Here is a 12,619-nt window from a genome sequence, read left to right on the forward strand (position 1 = left end):
CGCTCTTCCACGCTTCTTCTCGGTGCTGGATTAGCCTCTCATTAATTAGCTGCTTTATTGCCCTCTCCTCAGGGATTCTCGCTGTCCGTGATGACAAGATGAGGGATTTCACCTTGGAGCACAATACTGGAGGAACCTCAGAAAAGACTCTGCTGGGGCTTTTGATGGTCAGAAAGAACAGCAGAATGGAGGTGAGACCATGACAACAAATGTACATCACGGAAAGCAAGAAGCAAACTTCACGGGGGCTCTTGTTCTCCAAAGAAAGCGCATACCAGCAGGCACAGCGACCCCAGCAGGCTCGGATGAAGGAAGATGACATCAGCATGTGGCAGAGTTATCATGGAGCCAAAGTGCACAGCTGCGGATCAAACCAGTGATGCTGGTGGTACCGATAGCTGTTGTAAGACCACCTGGTACAACCCTCTCTGCCCCTGGAGCAGCACGCAGCGGGGATCAGATGAGGACAGAAGGTGGGGAGCACAGCAAGTGCCACAGTCGTGTAAGGGGTACAGATGAAGGGATCTGTACATACCTGGGTTTTCTCTCTTTTACAAGAAAAGCAGAGCAGCCCCCTCCTACTCTGTCCCTCGCTCCAAGCCAGAGCGAGTAGGAGAAATCACGACTACCTGATGGCTGTTTGGCAGTTGTCGTGAAACAAGCCTGACAGTTGTCAAGCCAGATCCTTGTCGCCTGGTTATAGCTGCACTGTCATGACATGGCAGGACTCTGGTGCACGTCCCAGCCTCAGCCCTACCTGCTGAAGGCTCAAGAGTCCTCAGACTCCAAACCAAATGAGGAGCTTCTTTCCCGGGAAGAAATGAGCTCAGCTGGGCACAAGCCCCTCTCGGTGGGATTTGGGGACCAGGAGCTGCAGCAGGGAGGGAGCTCATGCCTGCTCCCGGCTCAGTGGGAAAGTCAGAGCGCCGTTGGGGTGATGGTTCAGAGTCCCTCCTGCCGGGTGTTGAGGGAAGGCTGTTGTGGAGTAAACATCCCATTAAGCCAAGAAAAAATAAAATGAGCTTGCAGAGCCCAGTGGGGAGGGAAGCAAACAGCTCTATCAGCGCTTGAGAGTGAGCGGTTTATATAAGCAACAGGCTCAGCAGCTGAGAGGAGAGCAGCAGCACAAAGGAGCAGAGCCAGGAGCAGGGGGAGACCATTGCCTTTTCCAAAGGGTTTGTCACCAGCGGGCAGGGCACGCTAGCGCCTGCAATTATTTCAGGGGGCTATGGAGATGCTCCTTTGCATGGGATGCCGAGGAGAGCAGCAAGCCCCAGGCAGCCCAGAACCGGCAATTGCAAAGCTGTGGCTGTGAGGAGTCTTCTCCCTTCTCTGTCCCTCTGCCCAGGGCCACTGACGGGCAGCGAGGGCATGAAGGTTTCACGCCACCCTGTCCACAGCTTTCACAGCCAGGGAACCTGGGGCAGGCTCAGAGCCAGGGTGAAGGGACCCGCAAGGTGGGCGCAGGCACCCAGCACAAACTGGGGACCGGTAGTCCAGGGGGTGACATAGCGACTCCTGAAGAGTCACAGAGGTGTTTGGTAGCAGCATCTGCCCCACTCACAGGAGGGAGGTGCCCAGTCCAGGCCTGGGGAGGAAAGCCCAGCAGCGGCCATGGCACAGGGACTGCCAGCATCCAGGTCATCATTTTCCTGCCTCTCCCAGATTTGTCCCTCCGCCTGCCCAAAGCCCATCTTCCAAAACAAGTTCCTCAGCCCAGCCTCTTCCTCTTCAGTCCTCAAAGGCCTCAATTAAACATGCAATTAGAAATGCATTCCAATTACAGCAAAACAACCCTTCAAACTGGAAAAAAAGAGCGTTCTTCACACAGCAATTTAGCTAGATGAGTGCAAGTTTGCATGCCCGCAGGAGCTCACTGGAGGCAAAGCCCGATGTTTTCAGCAGAAGACGGGTGATTTTGTCTGTAAAGAGTTATTCTTCTGTTTGGCAGGACTGCAGTCCAGCCAGGGGCTGACTCCTGCCCCAGGAGCTGTACCTGGCCTCATGTTGTTCCTTATAGGGAAGCATCTGCGTCAGCCCAGGCACTGCCACACGGGTACCACAAGGCTGCCTTTACCGGTGACTGCAGCACAGCTCTGGGTGCAAGGCAATGGACACACATCTGGCCATCACAGCAAGGTGGAGGTTTTTGGCTGGGTCTGTACAGTAGCTGTCAGCTCAGTGCTATTACTATAGGTGTGCCAGGGAGCCTTTCTGCTCCACACGGACTGGGACAGCCCTGGATTCACATCTCACTCTCCTCACAGGACAGGGATGCTCTGGACCAGGGATGCTGCAGTCGCTCACGTCTGGGCCAAATGAGCAGAGTAGAAAGACAGAGGTTTGACAGGTACCAAGGAAGGCCATTCCCCTGTGGATTTCTCTCTCAGACCTGAAATCAGCCTCCCTTGAAGATGTCAGCCTGAAGTGAAGCTTATTTGGGAGGGGACACTCAAAGTCTCACATCTGGTGGTATTAAGGTGTCATTAATCTTACACAGCTGATTTTTTCCCCACGCAACCCAGGACAAGGGGTTTCTGTCTTCCACTCAGTTACTAATTTTCAAGAAACCTATCAGATATCATCTTGGGATCTCAAATTTAACCTGGTATCTGGTTTCACCCCAAAGGTGAGGGCAGGCCAGGGGACCAAGCATGCACTGGCAGCACAGCTACCCGGGAAAGCCAGGCTGAGAGAGCAGGAACCACCAAAGCCAGGAGCACTCACAGCCCAAAGCCCCGGGGCAGAGCAAGGTGCTCAGCCGGGGCTCAAAGCCCAGCTCCTGCAGGGATGCAGCCCCCAGGGAACAGCACCTCCGTGGTGCTACTGTGGGTGCTGACCCGCTGGGACGCCCCAGAGGGTGCAGGAGAGGTGATGGATACCACCTATCTCCCCCCACCTGCAGCAGCAATTAAAGAGCCGAGAAATGCCAGAGCTGGCGGGGGAGATGGCTGCTCTCCAGCTCCTCACCTGACTAAATTGGTCCATCTGCACAAAGCTGCTGGGGCCGCCAGTCATCTCGCCCAGCCCCTTCCAAAAGCCAGCGGCAATGGGGAGCGGTGCTGGGAAGCCGAATGCCTTTGCTAATTGGACCTGTTACCGTGGCTTTTTGTTGTTGCTCTCCTTCCAGGCTGTGGTGGGAGCCTGCTGGGGTTGTCAGGGACCTGCCAGGTGCTCCCACCCATGGTGAGCAAGCTCTCACCCAGGTCTCGCAACTCACCCAGATGCAAGACCCAGAAGGCAAGGTGTTAAATTATCTTGAAGAGCAAATTCCTTTGTCCATCCCTTTCCTCATGCCACTGATGGGGAATGCAGATCGTTCCCTCAGCAAGGCTCGCTGCAGACCAGGTGGTCCCTTGGTGGGGAGGGTCAGTGGGGACACGGTGTCCCCTCTGTGTGCCACAGGGCTTAGACCTCATGGCACTGCTGATCCTGCTACAAGGAGCTACAGGGGCTTCTCCCCTCCTCGCTCCTCCTGCTCTTTCTCCCTGCTGTTCAACTGGTGGTAAAACAGAAGCGGCCGGATCTTGAGGAGAGAATAAATAGCTTTGATTTGGTCATGGGAAGGAGATGGAGGCTTTTGCTAGAGAGCATCTGACAGCTTGGGGAGAGCAGGCAGAGCTGGCTCTGGAGGAGCTGTGGTAATTAGAGTCTGTGTTTGCACTCACTCTTTCATTTAGCACCAGAGGTTGCCATACTCTACAGCAGCCCCGTCGCTACTCAAATGTGGGGCCCTACAGCTCACACCCCGTCTCGCCGGGGCGCTGCTGCCCCAGCATCCCAACACCGCGGTCTGCTGGGAGGCATCCGGACAGCACGCAGCTCTGCCCCATCCCCGCTGCACCCCAGCACAGCCCCAGCGCACCCCTGGGACCCGGCTCTCCTCCCCCCCCACCCCAGCATCCTGCACCCGCCACGCATCGGGCAAGGAGCGATGCAGCACGGAGCTGAATTACCACAGCACGCACACTGCTCATTCAGCAGCGATTTACCTCCGCGATGGCAGGCTTGATTCATTACCCTTCTCCCCGCGCCCGGTTACTGGAGGAGCCGGCAGTGAAATTACACCTTCTGCTCCACACCCCCGCATTCCCTTACCGTCTCCTGGCCAAACTCCGCTGCCTGGTGTTATTTTTAGCTCCCGGGAACTCTGATCTTTTTCTTAATGGGACACGTGTGCTGCGAAATGTGCGCAGGCAGATCGCTCAGCCGCAGCCTCGCGTGGGGAAGCTGCCGGGCGCTCGCCCGTCTCTCCAGGCACGGGGAGGGAGCAGCGGGTCTCGCCGCTGCGAGCACCCCATGGCAGGGACCAGGATGGCATCGTTCTGCCCCCGTGACAACCTTGATGCAGGGCTATGGCCCCAGGTAGGTCTCCACGCTGCTGCCCCAGTCCAATGTATTCCTCCTGCAGCGGTTACCTGTCACAGGATCCAGAGGGGTCAAACTGCTTCGGTCCCCACCGGAGGCTGAGGAGGCCACGTGCAGCAGGGAGATGCTACAGGGGCACTACGCTGGGGTATCTGAAACCCCTGGGGCATAACCAGGTTGAGGTGGATCCCCCAGCCCACCCTGGGGATGCTGAGGCTGGGTACCGGGCTACTGATTTATAACGCTAACTAATAGCTGCTGGAGCAGCCATTTGCCAGTCACCGGGCTCCTGCAGCACCAGGAGGACTCTCTCCTCCAGTGGTGGGGGAACTGCTGCAGCTCCTCCTTTTCCAGGCCCTGACTTCACAGGGTAAATCAGGGCTACAGGAGGATTTGGGCTTCTTACACCTGGTGCTGCTGGATTGCTCTGACAGACCCAAGAACCGGTCACCTCCCTGGAAGCCTCTGGGTGCCGAGAAGTGCCTGGGAGAAGAAAGGCAGAGAGCAAATCAGCCTATTTATTGAAGTACCTAAATTAGGAGGTGGGAGTCTAATTTTAGGCACCTGGCACTGCCCTTCAGAGTGATGAATTAAGCACCGCAAGGGCTTGAGGGGGGTGCATTGCTCTTTTCCTAATGCTGTAGGAGAGACCCCCTGTCTCTGGGGCTGGGGTGGTTCCCTGCTGAGATCAGTCCTCGCTACCAGCCTGGCCCGTTGCGGGGGCACTGGCGCTGCTCAGACATGCTGTAACAGACCGGGGACCCCATAAAACCTAAAAAGAGACTTTACAGCCTGTTTTGCGACTGAGCCCGGCTGTGACTCAGCAGCGGGGGGGAAACCCAGGAGTACAACCACCCGGCGCTGACAGCACGTCCCCTCCGTTGCGCAGCTCCCTGGGGCTGGAGACACCTTCAGCTGAGCTGTACCACCGTGCCCCTGCAGCACAGCCAGGCACGCTTCATTAATGCTAATGAATTAAGTCTCCCAACACCCAGCAAGGAGAGGAAAGCTGAGCTGCTGTTGCGCTGGGGATGAAGCCGGCACACAGAGGTACTGAGGTCAGTAAGGGAGATAGCAGGAGCAGAGACATCCACCGCTCTCTGCATCCCAGCTGCGGACAGCCGCTGCTCCGGTTCCACACCACCCATGGCAGGCCGGACCCTTCCCGTGTTTTCCATCGCTTTGGGAGCCCCAGGAGGCAGATTTGCTGCCCATAACCCAGCCAAATGCCAGACCTCTGCTGCTGGAGGAGACCTCCACCCTGTCCTGTCCCACAGGAGGACCCCAAGGCCACCCATAGCCATCTCAGACACCCCAGGCAGCAAGACAAGCTTGAAACCATCTGGTGGCTCAGCAGAAAGATAAATGGAGAACAAAGCGCCACACTGGCAGATTGCTGCTCAGCAATTGCCCCTCGGAGGACACCTCTGCAGCTCTGCTGGCACGCTGCTCTCATTCAAGACTTTCCAACCGTTGTAATAGAGTGAAACCTTATTTACTGCCCTCATCCTGCCTTTCTAAAGTGGCCATGGGCGTACAGCAGACCTCTTTCCTTCTGTGTGAACAAGAGCATCTTAATGGCTTTTCTGCCACAGCACAAATCAACCCCAAATAAACATGGGCGCTGGGGGAAGGCTGTTAGTGGTGGCCGGGACAAAGCCGGGAAGGGGAGGACAGGGGTGACAGTGCTGCCCGTACCCAGCCCCCAGGGCATTCTCCCAAATTGGGCCTCATCGAAGCCTCCTTTTCTAGAAGGTATGAATGGATCTGCGGCTGCAGAAAAGGCAGGGGTAAAGCCGGACAGCCCCGCTCTCCCACATCATAGTCCCATGGTCCCACAGGGGGCCGTGATGATGAGATGGGAGAGCGGAGGTGCAAAGAGGCACTGAATCACCGGCAGGCACCGCGGGGCAGGCACACGCGTGTCACACCACAGCGTGAGGATGGGAGGGCATCCCCACCAGAGCTGCCCGCCGGGGCAGAAACACTTCCTTTTGCAAGAGCATCTGGAGGCTGCTAATTTCCTCCGAGGAGCTTCTTGGCCCAAACTTCTGCAGCATTAGAAATGCAAGAGCATTTTCCTAATCAGCCAGCTCCATCGGCGTGGGGGACGCCAGCTCCTCATCAGTTCGGTGTGACGCAGTCTCTCAATTACCGTGCACTAACCAAGGCTCCACCGAGAGCCTCATCAGGAGAGAAACTTCCCAATAGAGTCGAGGGAGAAATATGAGTACAGAGAAACACCCGTGCCCCCACTGGGGCTGGGCCACTGCGGCCGCAGGAACGGCACCTCTGGCTCAGTTGTTTGGGTACGGGGCAAAATTGCTCCCGAGTGGATTAGCAAATTGGTGCTCAGAGGGCAGACACCTCTGTCCCCGACTCCACAGGAGGGGACCCCCAGCCCAGCCCTGTCTCATCCTGTCACCGTTCCTGCTGGGGTTATTGATTTGCCAGGGCTGATCCCTGAGACGCAGGATGCGTGCAGTGGAGCAGTCCTCTGCGGGTTGCCATGGCGATGTGAAGCACTGCCATCTCCCCATCCCTGTCCCCCACCACAGGACAGCATGGTGCCCATGTGCATGTGTCCCTTGGGGCAGGTTTGGGGCTCAGCATGTCTCCTGTCACACAGCTCTGGGGTGTATCCCACGTCCTCCACCCTGCCAGCGCAGCCGCAAGCGAGGGCTCAGTGCTGGCTGGACTTGCCCCCGCTTCAGGGAGTTGCTGGAGCTGGAGAGATGGGGGAAGGAGGTGCTGGGGTGAGCCAAGTGGTTTCTCTCCATTTCCCTTCCTTTCCTTTACACACTTTCCTCTTCCCCTTCCCTGCCCTTCCCATCCCTGTGGCTGGACCAGCTCTGCTCCTGTCAGATGTGCATCAGTGCTGTCAGGAGGAGAATAGGCTTTGGAGAGCTGCGGATGGGGCTCAAGAAGACAAAACACTCTCATGCACCAGAGAGCAATTTCTGTTTGAGCTGAGACAGGAGGAAGCAAGAGGCGAGCCATCGGCTGGAAGAGAGAGCAGCTGGGCTGCCACCGGCTCGCCCGTGCTTTCTCCCTCCAGCCGGTTAACAAGGAGGGCTCCCTCCAGGAGTCCCCCCTCCTCACGTGCCCGAAAATGGAGACGCATCAGGGCCAGATGCGATCAGAGGAATGGATCCCATCCTCTGTATTTTATGGGTGGTTTAGAGGGTGTCTGACCTGCGGAGGAGCTGCACACAGCTGCCCCGGGAGGAGTGGTCTGATGCCACGGGGCTGGAGATGCCCTGGCGAAGAAGGGGGTGCAGACCCTCCTTCCTCCCCTGGCCAGAGGCAGTGGCAACACACAGCCCGAGGTGACACCCCCCTCCTCAGCCCGGGGCTGTAGTGACATGGTGCACTGCTCGCTCGTGGGAGGGGGACACTGGGTTCCCAGGGGTGATGAATTATTCAGCGTAACCGCTGCCTCCCGGTTGCCTCGCTCCGCATGAGCCGCACTTCACCTATGCCTGAGCTGCAGCCAGGGATGTACTCAGCACCTTCGCATCGGGGGAAACGGGAAGAACGCTTTGATGGATGGATGGAGCCGATGTGGATCACTCCTGTAACACCACAGTAGCAGATGCTGCCAGCGGACGCTTGGTTCACCCCTGGTGCCCAGCTTGGCGTGGTCATGGAAGGTGTGTGTGCAAGAAGCCAGGATGCTTGGCCCAGGGCTGTGCTGCGTGGGACAACACCGGTGCAACCAGGAAGCCCTCCTGCCTGGCCGGGGCTTTGGCTGCGTCTTTGCCCTCACGGTGGATACTGATGCTCCTGCGTGCCTCCGACGCAGCTGCAGGCAGTGGGGGCTGTTAGCCCCTCCTGCGCCTGCTGAGCATCCTGCTTGCACCAGAGCGGCTGCTGAAGCCCTGTGTAAACAGCCAGGGTGCCATCGCCCTGCAGAAGCCATACCACGCTGCTGTCTTTAAAAGCAAAATGGGCAAAAAATGTTTTGGCTCTGCAGCGTGCTCCCAGGCTGCGTGAGAAATGCTTTCGCAACAGTTGAAGTTTCAATGCAAACTGGGCACTGAAGGCAAAAGGCTCTTGTAGCATAGAAAAGATATTTTCTGAAGGCAAGAGCTGATTCATACCGACAGAGATGGCCGTTTATTTAGGAAAGCTTAAAACCTCAGAAACCTCTCACTCCTGTTGCATCTAACAGGGTTATAAGCTCTGCTGTAAGCTGCCTGTCCAGGCAAAATAACATATTTACAACACCGTCTCACCAGTGTTGGTGTCTAAACAACCACAGATTCACAGCCAGAGAAATGGTGGTGGTGAAATCAAATACGATTCAGCCAGACCTGGACTCGCAGTGGGCACGGAAGGGCGCAGGAGCCAGCACGGTCCAGTTCCCGATGCGGGCAGCGCCGCCGGAGCCCCAGCAACCAAATTCTCCCCAAACGAAACCAGAGGCTGCCTGTGGCCTTTCTTATTTTAATCTATGTTGCAATGAATTAAACATGTTTTAATATCAAAAATGAAAGATCAAGGACCAGCAGTAATAAATCCTCCACACTCATTTTCCGTATTAAGCCGGTGTGTACCCAGGGCAAGCGCAATAATTAGAGTCATGGGGTGATTTATTTGGAGGAAGGAACTGAAGGCATTCAGATATTGGCATTCTCAGTCTTGGCGCTTGTTTGTGCCCCAGTTCCCTGCCTACATTATAAATCCCTCCATGGTGGGGACCCTGCAATGGCGGAAGCACTGGTGGCAGTGGGACGCTTGGGTCTGGTGTGTGCAGTGAGCCTCTAGTCCCGGGTGCTGCCTGCTAATGGGAATGAAAGGGCACCCGACGGGCAGCAGGCTGAAAGAAAGGATGTATCTGGGGTCAGAAGTGGCCTTTGTGTGTCCTAGGAGGACTACAGCTGCATTCCCAGCGGGCTTGTGGGAATACCATCAGCCAATAAGGCCCCTTCACCGAGGACGGGGAAGGGGGGCGGCTCTGGCAGACCCCAGGAGAGGCTCGAGCTCAGGCAAGCACCTCTGGAACGGGGGGTCTTTAGTGTTCCTGCGCTTTCACCTCTCTGCCCCTCACTCAAGCACTCCCCACTTTTGGCACAGGGACTGCCTCCCTGGGCTGGGGATGCTGCTGTCCCCACCATCGTCTTCAACCCCAGAAGCAGAGCATTTTCCTGGGCCATTTCCCAGGCGCCGGCACAGCAGGACCAGCAGTAGGCATCTGCATTTCAGGCATGCACTGCAGAGAGGAAGCCATGGTTACACACGTATTTCTATTCTCAGCAGTCATTTTCAGAGTTGTTTATAACTTTTCCCTGTCTTTTCACCTTTTTGGAGAGGAGGTGGCATCTTTTCCTCAGCATGGATGTGAATTCTTGTGGGCAGTTTGTGCCTTTTTGAAGGCTGGAGAGGACTTCTCTCGCTGGGTAAATGTGACGGCAGGCTTTCCTCCCCAACCGCTCCAGCCCAGCAGCAGCGGGGCTGTGAAGTGTGATGGGTATTCCTCAGGTGGGGGGGTGGGCTTTTGGGCAGTTTGCTGAAAACCCACAGAGTCCCCAGCAGCTGGATGAGGCAGTGGGCTGGGAAACATACAAAGGGGGAAGGGACCTTCAGCTGGCCTTGCAAATATCGGGAAGCTTCAGGCCAATGATTTCATGGTTCTGGGGCTACTCCATCCCTTGGTAACCAGAAACCAGATGCGAGAGGCTTTGTAGATACCTTTGAGTTTTCCCCAGGAGGCACAATTCCCTCCAGAAATTCATCCCGCACACGTACAGACTTCAGACACTTTGTCTTTGTCTTTACCCAAAGCAGTAATCCACAGACGCCCTGGGTCTGTGGATCACAAGCAGAAGTCCTTGCCCTGAATAAAGTGGAGGCTTTTGCCTCCTCTTAGCGTAAGAAAAAGGGGATCGTCAGCCAAAAGGCTGTGAAAGCACAGGGTCCATCAGTTCGCACAATGGAAAGTGTGGGGTTTGCGGGAAGCACGTGGCTGGCACTACTGCAGGTCCCAATTAGGGGTGTACCTGTGCACTAATGTCAACAATAACAGGTCCCAAAAGTCAAGGGGACCCCACGGCTTGAGCTTCAGGGCTTGCAGCAGTCTCTAACACGTAGAGGTCAAGATTGGCACGCAGAGGCTGCCACGGCCGGCTGTGCCCTGCGGGGGTGGGCAGCATGATGCCAACCCTGCTGCTGCAGCCCCGCTCCTGCGCGGCAGCGACCCCTGTGCCCTCCCCAGCACTGCAGCCCCAGCTCCTCCTGCAGCAAAACCACTTGGCATCACCCTCTTTCAATCAACGTTATAAATGCCCTGGGCTGGCACAGGCCATTGCTGCCCCAGGGGGAGGACCACGGGGCTCCCGGTGTCCCGGGGCGCTGCCAGTTCTCACTGTCTCACCACATGTCTCGTGATGTTTGTTTTTTCCTTCAGACCCTCAGCCTCCAGAATGAAAGGACCGCATGAGGAACAGAGTTTTTAATATATTCTTTTAAGATTAAATTTCCAGGTGTCATAAACACCCAGGGAGGCTTGGGGATGAACACCTAGAAGCAGAGAATAAGAATCCAAGAGCTGGTGTTTCAAAAATGAATGAACCGGGGTTTTCAAGTCAATCCTGCTATATTTAAAAGCCAGATTGTTGAAGGACCACTGCTCCTCGCAGAAGCACTTGGTGCCTGGTGTCATCGCTGGCACGTGATGTGAAACCCTGGCAGGGGCACAGCACAGACTCCTCGCTGCCAGCAGTGAGGGCGTGAGCCGCTGTAAGCACTGGGGGGTCCAGATCTTTCCAGGGGAGGGCTGGGGTGGGGATTTCAGCTTTCCCTGACACAGAACTGAAGGATAACAACTTGGCATAATTCCTGCTGAGGGTGGATCACCGCAAAGGTTTGCAGGGAAAAGAAAAATTTAGACCAAATGTTCTCAAGTCTCCTTGAAACCCCACATGGGAAAGCCAGAGCAACCCATCCTCTTGCAAAGTCCACTCCTGAACCATGTTGCTGAAGCACCTGGGGCTGAATGGTGCCAGGGCCTAAATTAACTGAACACGAGGGGACTGTTCCCTTCCTTAAAGCAGTGGCAGCCATAAAGAAGGTCCAGAGCATCCTCACTTGTTGGACAGTTCCTGCACATCTCCCTGTGGCAATGTCCTGGCTGCTGCTCAGAGGAGGAAGGCACTTTCCCTGCCCTCAGAGGATGGAGCTGGAAGAAACCTCCCATGGCTGTCCAATGGAAAACACTACATTTCTTCCAGATTTAAAAACTCAATAATTCCCATGCCTCCAGGAGCTGGGGCTTACTTCAGCCACTTGACATCACAAGACTGATGCTTCCAGGGCTGGCAAAGGCGTGCATAGCTCTTAAATGTCCTGCCATTAAATCACAGTCTCCTTCAGCTTGTCTTGGTAGATCCAGGGCACTTGGCACTCCTAGGAGCCCAAAGCAGAGCACTGCAGCAGCATGGAGAAAGAAGAGGAATACATTATATTTAGCTGCAAAGCATTTGTTTGGTGTGTTGTTTCCCCCCACACACACACCTTTTGCAGAAATGGGCTGAAAACAGCAAGAACAGCCTATTGCATTGAGCTCCCCATCTAATACTTCAAACACTTGCCATCAAAATAGAAACTTATCTGACATCATACAAAAACGCAATGGGTTGGGTCTATCTTTCCAGCACAGAGGAGGTGAAGCCTTGGGCCAGCAGAGCCGACCCGGGGGTGGCAGGGAGGGCAGCGGGCTGCTGTGCTCGGAGCAGCCGCCATTTTTGGCTGGGAGCATCTCTCTGTGCCTGTTACTTGACACGCTAAAGTGGATGGAGGTGCCTTTTGATGTTCCCTTTGAATCGCTCCTCTCTCTTCCTTCTCGTCCCCAGGGTATTTTATTCGATTTCGTAATAAAGCTGGAGGGGGGATAGAGGGGGAAAAGTTCTTTGAGCTTATTGTAAGTGAGCAGAATCTTATCATCTGTCTGCTTCCTTTTTAGATTTACCCTATAATCTTATTTACAAGCTGAATACCAAGTGCTGGAGTAATCAGTAGGTGATCGATAACAGAGAGGCTCCTTCTTGATCTGCAACCATTTAAAGTCAACCTGCACAGGCATGCAGGCATGGAAGCTGCTTTTTGGGTGGAAAGGTGCTGTCGTGAGAGCCCAGCACAGTCACCTCTGTGAAGATCAAACCAGGGGTCTGACAAGCCCCAGTCTTCCTCACCTCCCTGAGCCACCAACCTTGCCATGAACTGAAGCCTCAGCACGAGCCATGGTTTGGAG

Source organism: Charadrius vociferus, unplaced genomic scaffold, assembly GCF_000708025.1.
Source record: "Charadrius vociferus isolate BGI_N301 unplaced genomic scaffold, ASM70802v2 scaffold7, whole genome shotgun sequence".
NCBI lineage: Eukaryota > Metazoa > Chordata > Aves > Charadriiformes > Charadriidae > Charadrius > Charadrius vociferus.